Source organism: Zootoca vivipara, chromosome 3 (assembly GCF_963506605.1).
Source record: "Zootoca vivipara chromosome 3, rZooViv1.1, whole genome shotgun sequence".
NCBI lineage: Eukaryota > Metazoa > Chordata > Lepidosauria > Squamata > Lacertidae > Zootoca > Zootoca vivipara.
In genome coordinates, this window is record NC_083278.1 from 82,706,262 (window position 1) to 82,714,828 (window position 8,567).

An 8,567-nucleotide genomic window follows, 5' to 3' on the forward strand; every position below is an offset into this window, starting at 1 on the left:
CACCTTTAGTAGCTTGGATTGAGTCAAACCAACGGTCTATCTAGCTGATTATTGTTTCTATATTTTGACTGGCGGCGGCTATCTAAGGTCTCAGGCAAGGGGCATCCCCAGCCCTACTTGGTGATGCTGGGGATTGAGCTCAAGACGTTCTGCATGCAAAGGAGATGCTCTAGTCTAGCGCTGAGCTTAGGCCTTCCGTTGCGTCTGCAGGTGTGCAGCGTGCCATGCTAAAATCTCCTTTTCTGCACAACTATCAAAGCTGCAGGAGCCCCTTCCACTTTTGTACCTGATCACCTTAGAAAGGAGAGGATTATTTGGGGTTCCCATCTTCAATGGAGTGAGACAGCCATTTGTGGGGTGGGAGTTGCTTGCCCCTTCCTTGGAATCCTAAATAACTCCTATTTATTTTGAAGCACACAGGCACACTCACAGCCAGCTAGTCCCAAACTGAGAGGGGCTGCCAGACCCCAACTTTCCCTTTTTCTCAAGGAGAGCCTTCCTGGGCCAGCAGGCAGCTCAGCTGGACTCTGTTGGTTCTGATCAAATGCTGCTGCTTTTGAACAAGTTGCAAGATTAGGAAACTCTGGAAATGCAATAATAATATAAACAAAGGAGTTGTGTTGCCTTTTTGTGTTTAGGTGAGGAGCCTGGGGGTGCCCCCCTTTTTTTTGAGGGGCAGGTAGTGAGGGTGGCCAAGAATAGAAACCAAAAGTGCCGGCAAGGTTCTCGGGAAACAAAAACCCAGTTCTTGGAAATCAGAGGAAGAGAGTGGTATTCAGCTAAATTTTGCTGAGAATAGACACATTGAAATGGATGAACATGGCTAAGGTAGTCCCATTAATTTCCATGGGTCAGCTCTGAGTAAAATTTAGTTGAATACCACCCTTTGTGCTACTGTTTCGATCGGTTAAAGGTTGACATAAAGGCAGAAGGATTTTCTTAATGAGGTTGCTAGGAAGAGAAAGCAAATAATCGTAAGAGTTCCACTGTAGAGTTGGAAGAGAATGCAAGGGTCTTCTAGTCCAAACTCCTGCAATGCAGGAATCACAGCTAAAGAATCCCTGGCAGACGGCCATCCAACCTCTTCAAAAACCTCTAATGAAGGAGAGTCCACCACCTTCTGAGGGAGTCCATTCCACTGTTGAACAGTTCTTACCGTCAGAGAGCTCTTCCTAATATTTAGTTGGAAGCTCCTGAAGACCTACCCCAAGGAGAAAATTATAAAATAAGTTATTTACCGTTTTGGTCAAGACCCTCCAGGACTCCCCTTTTTGTGGAAAGAATGATCCACTTTGTATTATATTTTCCTTTATGTTGTGGACAGACAAGCATTCACAAAAAAAAAGTCCTGACTGGTTTCAGATTCCTGCATTGCAGACTCTTGAGATCCCTTCCAACTCTATGATTCTTTGAGGATCCTGGAGGACAGAGCTGGCCTAGCAAACTCAGTTCCCCTTCCTGATCTGTAAAAATGCAAATAATAAGGGCCTGCCTACCACACGTTTCCCTTTTTATTTTTAAGAATGAAAATGTTGCAATGAGCTTTAGACCGCTGTGGACCAGTAGATGGCACCTCATCCTAGAGCAAGAGACAAATTCACCAATATCCACACATGACGAAAACTGCCTGGTCTGTGTAAGTGGCTTTTTGGCAGTAACTAGAACACAGGGTATTAGTACCATAGTAAACGCTTCTTGTGAGTGTTTTTATATTCAAACAACACAGCTGTTAAGATATTGCAATGCAGGGCAGTATGACCAAATCACCAAATGCGCTCATCATATACCATTGTAAGGAAAGATATAATGGGCGGTATTTAACTAAATAATTGTGCAAGGAGAATGACTTCTACTTGTGCAACAGGACTTCATCTCCCCACTCTCCTCCTTCCATGCACATTTTGTGCTATGCTCACATCTGCCCTAAAGGGTTGGGGGAACCCTATAATAAATTTAGGGAGGCTTCAGGGAGGGAGGAGAGAAGAATAACATTCAATTGTGCAAGAAAAAATCCTTGTGCTGATGGAGGTTCACATTAGTTCTGTATGGATGGAATGCAAATAATATAAACCACAAAATACCACCAACATTATACTGCCAGGGTATCAGCTTCTGTTTAGCTGCACCTGTTGTATGCTGAGAGTAGTAATCCTACTGAGAGTAGGTAATCTTTCTGGGAGAGAGGGGGGAAACAAACTCTCTGAGGTAGTTATAGGTAGGTAGCTGTGTTGGTCTGCCGTAGTCGAAACAAAATATAAAAATTCCTTCCAGTAGCACCTTCGAGACCAACTAAGTTTGTCATTGGTATGAGCTTTCGTGTGCATGCACACCTATGTATCTGAAGAAGTGTGCATGCACACGAAAGCTCATACCAATGACAAACTTAGTTGGTCTCGAAGGTGCTACTGGAAGGAATTTCTCTGAGGTAGATTAATGTTCCACTAATCCATGTCTAGGTTTTCCCCCTTTACTGTTCCTTCTGGGAACTGATGTGAGTTATTCAAGTGGGAAGGAAGTTATCTCCAGGATGTGCCTTAAGCAACCTGGAACCAGCATTTTACCTTTCACTTACGCCCGATGTCTTTGAACCACTCCATCCCACACTGTTGTGTGATCATCACTCTTCAGGATGATATAGCTGACAGAAGTGAGAACAATGTGTCACCCAACTGTTGTGTCCCCAAACCTTCGGTTCTGCTATGGGAGCTGTTGGGGTGCAACTCTCAGCTTGCATGCCTCACAATATGAAAAGCAGGCATCCTTTGGACATCACAGACCACTGGCGCACAAGTAGTACTACCTGGGCTGCAAGTACACCTTGCCTGTGATGTCAGAAGGATGTCAGGAGATACTGACATTGGATTCTACACTGTTTCCTCAGCACTAGCCAGCAAGGGCCTTGGATCTCTACTGTTGCAAGGGATCCTGGAGTGCGTCTTATGGCCCATGTGACATGCTCAGCCTCTTAACAGCAAAATGTTATGCAAAGCAAAAATCCCATGGAAGAACCAGCCACTGTAGTGAAGAAGTAGGCATGCCCCATGTCTACCCATGGGTGGGTTTATATTTAGTAGCTCTGTCCCCTCTTTACCTACCAAGCCCAGATATCTCATATGGTTGGTTCTTCTCTAAAACCCATGGAAAGTTCTTAATATTGGCTTTATGCCTTCGTAAAGGGTCAAGAAATATAAGGGAAGCAAGGGTACCGAGCTCTGGAATGCAGAGGCTGCTTTAGTAAAGATAGGTAGACACATCTGTTTCTTGAAAGAATAAACCAGATGAAAAGGAATGAGAAGCTGTGGATATAGCAAGCAGCTATCCCTGGAGGTAAAGGACTTGGCTAGGCCAAATCGCACCACGTCTCCATGAATAAGTGATGCGCTGTGCTGGGTTACCCAGGTAACTAGCTGTTTCTGGTGCTAATGCCATTTAGAGGCCTTTCAGCATTGGTGTTTTTTCTCCAACTTGTATATTTTCTGCTGACCACATTTACTGCAGTGGTCCCATAAAGGTAAAGGTAAAGGGGCCCCTGACCATCAGGTCCAGTCGTGTCCGACTCTGGGGTTGCGGCGCTCATCTCGCTCTATAGGCCGAGGGAGATCCCATAGGTCAGATCTGCCTTTTGGGAACACAGGATATTTATTTAAAATGCTTTGCAGCTCAGCAATGGGGATTCATGAACATTATACTGTATTCTAGGTGGCCTAGCTAGTATGTTCGTTGATCACTCATTTAAGATCCATCGAGGTGGTGTTAACAAGCTGGGACCCGGATCCCTTAAGGACTTCCCACTCCCATATGAGCTTGCCCCATAAATTTAAGAATCACGAAGGATCCTTTCCCAGGTCCCAGTTGCTGTCAGAGGTGAAGCAAGTGGTGGACTGATATGGGGCCTTTTTTGGTTGTGGCACCTCAGCTTTGGAAATCTCTCCCTAGGAAGGATTAGACCAGGCATCGAATTTGATTTCATGATGCTCGCCACACTTCTCTGAGCAGGCAGAAGTTCCAGTGTGAAAGTAGCTACCCAACAACAGCCAAGGCCCCCTGCTCTCACATCAGATCTTCAGGGTGACAGTGAGGACTCTTAAGATACAGAGCCTAAACTTAGCTGGCCTAGATGGGTCATTGCATGATTCACTCTATGCTCTTATGTTCATGGCTGTGGTGATGTAGCAGGGTGGGGAGAGGCACATCTGGAAAGTAGCAGTCCCTCTGACCTAGGTGTTTATGTTTGTGGGCAATTCTTTGTTACCACCACAACCACCTATCCTTCTGTTGTTTTCCTGCTAGGCTCAAAAGCTAGTTTCAACCAGTAGCATCTGCTAATGGTGTTATTTCCCCACAGTTTTGATTGTATAGAGATGATTATATACGCTGCTTAGTAACTGGTAGAAATTCCTATACAGTAGGTGTGCCCTAATCTGTAACACAAGGATCTGATAAGCTATTATAAGATTATCGCTACCAACAAAGAGTCCCATCTACAAAGCTCAAGGTCCAATTAGGTTTTGCATTTGTTTGCATAACAAATGGCCTCAAAGCTCGCAAGTATAGCTTGTCAAGGGGTGAGATGCATCTATTAAAGCAAGTGCCGGAGCATAACGTCATGCAATTCGGCAAGAACATGTGTGAGAGTGTTACTAGGGAAACGGTGGAACATACGAAACAGTATAAAACCTGTTTCATATTACAGCACATAAGACACAGATATTCAGGGCAGTTAACTGCTTTTTCTTTCTATAAGAGATCTCAGTAAGGGGTCTGTTTGAATTGTGTGTGTGTGTGTGTGTGTGTGTGTGGAATTCATCATAAAGTCCTGTTCCTTCAGCATGGGCTCATATTTAGGATTGTGCTAACCAATATTAGTGTGATGGGTAATTGCAATGGCATTTCCACTTTTGCTGTGTTTTCAGACACAAAGCACATTTCCCCAAGCCACCAAAAGTGAAACAGAACAATATTTCAATAACAAATCCATTTTTCTAAAAATGCACACAAACAAATGTGAATTATTTAAAATATGGAGATTCTAGGGAAGCATCTCACGCAGACAACGTAGCAAAAATGAACCCTGCCCAGCTGTCCTCATTTCTCAGTCTCAGTTTGTGCGCAAGTGATTTCATCTCAGGGTGCTTAAGGACAAAGCCTGTCCCTCTTTCTTGCAGAGGATCCAGGCTGCGTCTGCCTAGGTGAGGCAGAACAGCTATGTGGCAGGCTGTGAAATTCAGAATATGTTCCTCCAGCTTGCTACTGTTCCCATGGAAACGCTGGGAAGGCAGAGATGAAGTCAAGCCCCTCCTTCCTTATAATGGTGAGATTGCCTGTAAAGGGAACAAAAATGCAGGAGGTTATCTTGGTTGATTTGAAGAAGAAATCCTTACAGGGACACTGTGATTACACTTTTAGTAAGAATCTTTTTTTAAAAAAAAAAATCAAAATCCCAGTGAGCTTGCTTCTGAGTTTCACAGGACTCTATTCCTCAGGCTTCCTGTTAAAAAATAATAATAAAGTAACACAAGAGGGAGGGAGAGAAAAAGATATTGCTGGTGTAGGGCATGGTAGAAACCCTGCCTGCCATCTGCAACAATCCTGAAATGATACTTCTGGAAGCTCTTTGCAGCATTTTGTTAGCTTGCAATCAGTGGAGAAGATCTCTGGTTGCTGTGGAGGAAGGAGAGAAGTAAAAAAACTCCTCCCTGTTGATGGGTGATTGGATTGACACTCCCACACATTGGGATTCACACCCCTTTAAAAAAGAATGCTGTGCAGAGGAACAGTATTTACGTCCAGGTGTGCCCTGGTCTCCTCCCTAGTCCCCTTGCAAACAGCTTCCCTTTTAACCAAGCAGGCATGAAAAATAAAACCAAGAAGAGCCCTAGATTCAGGTAGGTAGCCGTGTTGATCTGATGCAGTCGAAATATATTTTAAAAAATTAAAAATTGTCCAGTGGCACCTTAGAGACCAACTAAGTTTGTTCTGGGTATAAGCTTTCATGTGCATGTACACTTCTTCAGATCCACTGAAACAGAAGTCACCAGACCCTTATATATAGTGGGAGGGTAAAAAAGGTCAAGGACCCCTGACCGTTAAATCCAGTTGCAGACAATTCTGGGGTTGTGGCGCTCATCTCGCTTTACTGGCCGAGGAAGCCGCCGTTTGTCCACAGACAGTTTTTCCGGGTCACGTGGCCAGCATGACTAAGCCGCTTCTGGAAACCAGAGCAGCGCACGGAAACGCCGTTTACCTTCCCGCCAGAGCAGTACCTATTTATCTACTTGCACTTTGACATGCTTTCAAACTACTAGGTGGGCAGGAGCAGGGACCAAGGAACGGGAGCTCACCCCATCACAGGGATTCGAACCGCTGACCTTCTGATCAGCAAGCCCAAGAGGCTCAGTGGTTTAAACCACAGCGCCATCTGCGTCCCAGTGGGAGGGTAGGGTGGGGTTTTTCTCAGAAGGGGAGTAGGAGATGGGTGGTTGACTCAGTGGGTATGGTAAACGCTGGAACTGGACTTTGCCGTTCTGCAACAACCAACCAGATGCATACATGGGGAATTGCAAAAGAGGGTGAGACACTCATTCACCTTTAAAATGGGGAGACCCTTAAGACCATTCCAAGCCTAAAATTGCCTAACTGCTTGATACATGGGAACACAATATGCAAGGAACCCACTCTTCCTATTGCTTTGTGACTACTTATCACCAGAAACACAGCCTTTGCATCCTGCCAACTTGGGAGATGTGCAAGCTGGACAGAAAGTGCAGGGAATCTGCTTATCTGCTTAATAAATGCCGAACTTACATTCTAAGCCACCGTAATCAAATTTCACGCTGATGTGCTTATGGCAAAGTAGCACTGGTTGAGTGGTGGCCATTGGGGCTGGCAGGGCAGAAGACAGGGAGCCCAACAATAGGTGGAGCCAAGGACAGGCAGAGCCAACTAATTCTAGTTTTCTTCCCATCCTCTTCCCTGCTGAGGGCTACAAGTGCAATGCTGAAGCTAAGGAGGAGGAAGCTGACAGCTGGCGCCACCCTGGACAGATGGTAAGTAAGAAGGCAGGAAGGTGGGAGCTGGCTGAAGGCAGGTGGTGGTGGGTGGACTAGCCCCCGCTGCAGAGTAGTTGCCACAGCTCTACCACACATTAATGAGTAATATCTAAATAAATAGGATCCCAGGGCTTACTCAGCCCATAGAGGAAACTAAGCAACTGCTTGTACTCTGCCTTTGAGAGAAAACTGCTGCTTGTGTTTTTGGAGAAAATGCACAGAAGCATTTTAGAAGCTCATGGAGGGAGATGGGATTCCTTACATTCCAGGGGAGAACCTTTCGATGTCTACCAACTGGAACTCCTAGTGCTGATTTTAATTGGATTTACTTTCTCCTTCCTACCTCCTAACAAGCCAAAATATTCAAACTGTTCCAAACAAGTTAATCGAAAATGCCATATGTTTTTTCTTTCCCCCTCCTAAAACAACCCTGTGATTTAGGTTAGTCTGAGAGATAGCAGTTTGCAGAAGGTCACCAGTGAGCTTCATGGCTGTAGAAACTGGAAAAAGTCCAGACTCAGAAAAGGAACAGGAACCTGTGGTCCTCCATGTTATTGGACTACAACTCCCATAATTCCTGACCACTGGTCATGCTATCTGGAGAGCCGCAGGTTCCCCATTCCTGAAGTCTTAGCACACTTCCTTTTCTTTTCTTTCAGTACTTTCTACCATCACGTTTTTGAACATATCTCTGCAAATGTGACAACTATAAACTTTCTCTTTATTTTGAATAGAAGATGATGTTTTCTAATAAGCTACAACTGTAGTGGTTATACATGACCCACACGTTACTCTTTCATGTTTTACATGGGCAATGTACAGGACAAGTTAAATTGATCGCTTCCAGCATACAAATTGACCATTCTAGACCAAAGGAAAGTCTTCACAGCAGGATGCCAGCCCGGCCCCGGACCACTTTCATTCATAGCCACATATCTGAGAGGGAGACTTTGAAATGCGCTAGAGAAGGATGCCCAGCCACCAGCTTCTGATACCTGTGAAAAACATTTCCAAGTGCAGAAGCCCTAGTAACATGGAACAATTCGTTCCAAGTTTTCCTTCTAAGATATACTCTCTTCAGAACTTCTTCGACCTCCTCCTGTGTGGGCAGTTATTTATTCCCCCCGCGATCATTCCGCACTAGTTTCATCTTGTACGTATTTACATCTGGGTACGATGATGGCTATTCATCTTGGCCACTAATGGAGCCTTCGAGACTCATCCTCTCATCCCGTTGACAAGCACGTTAATTGTCTTCCGCGAGCCGGAGACATTGATTTAGCATGCGAGCTAATTCTGCGGGACGAGACTTGCTTCTGGCTTGCGTAGCTCGGCTGCCTCGCGCTTAGGACTTCTTCTTCTTCTTCGGAAAGTCTAACCTGAATATTTGACAGGTGCAGCAGGGGGGGGGGGTCCGCCCGAGTTGCACGCAGAAATAAAAGACCGCCACGTTTGGAGCTCTGCCTTTATTGTCGCAGAAACAAAGCCTCTTTTTCCTCGCCTTCTCCCTTCCCAGGA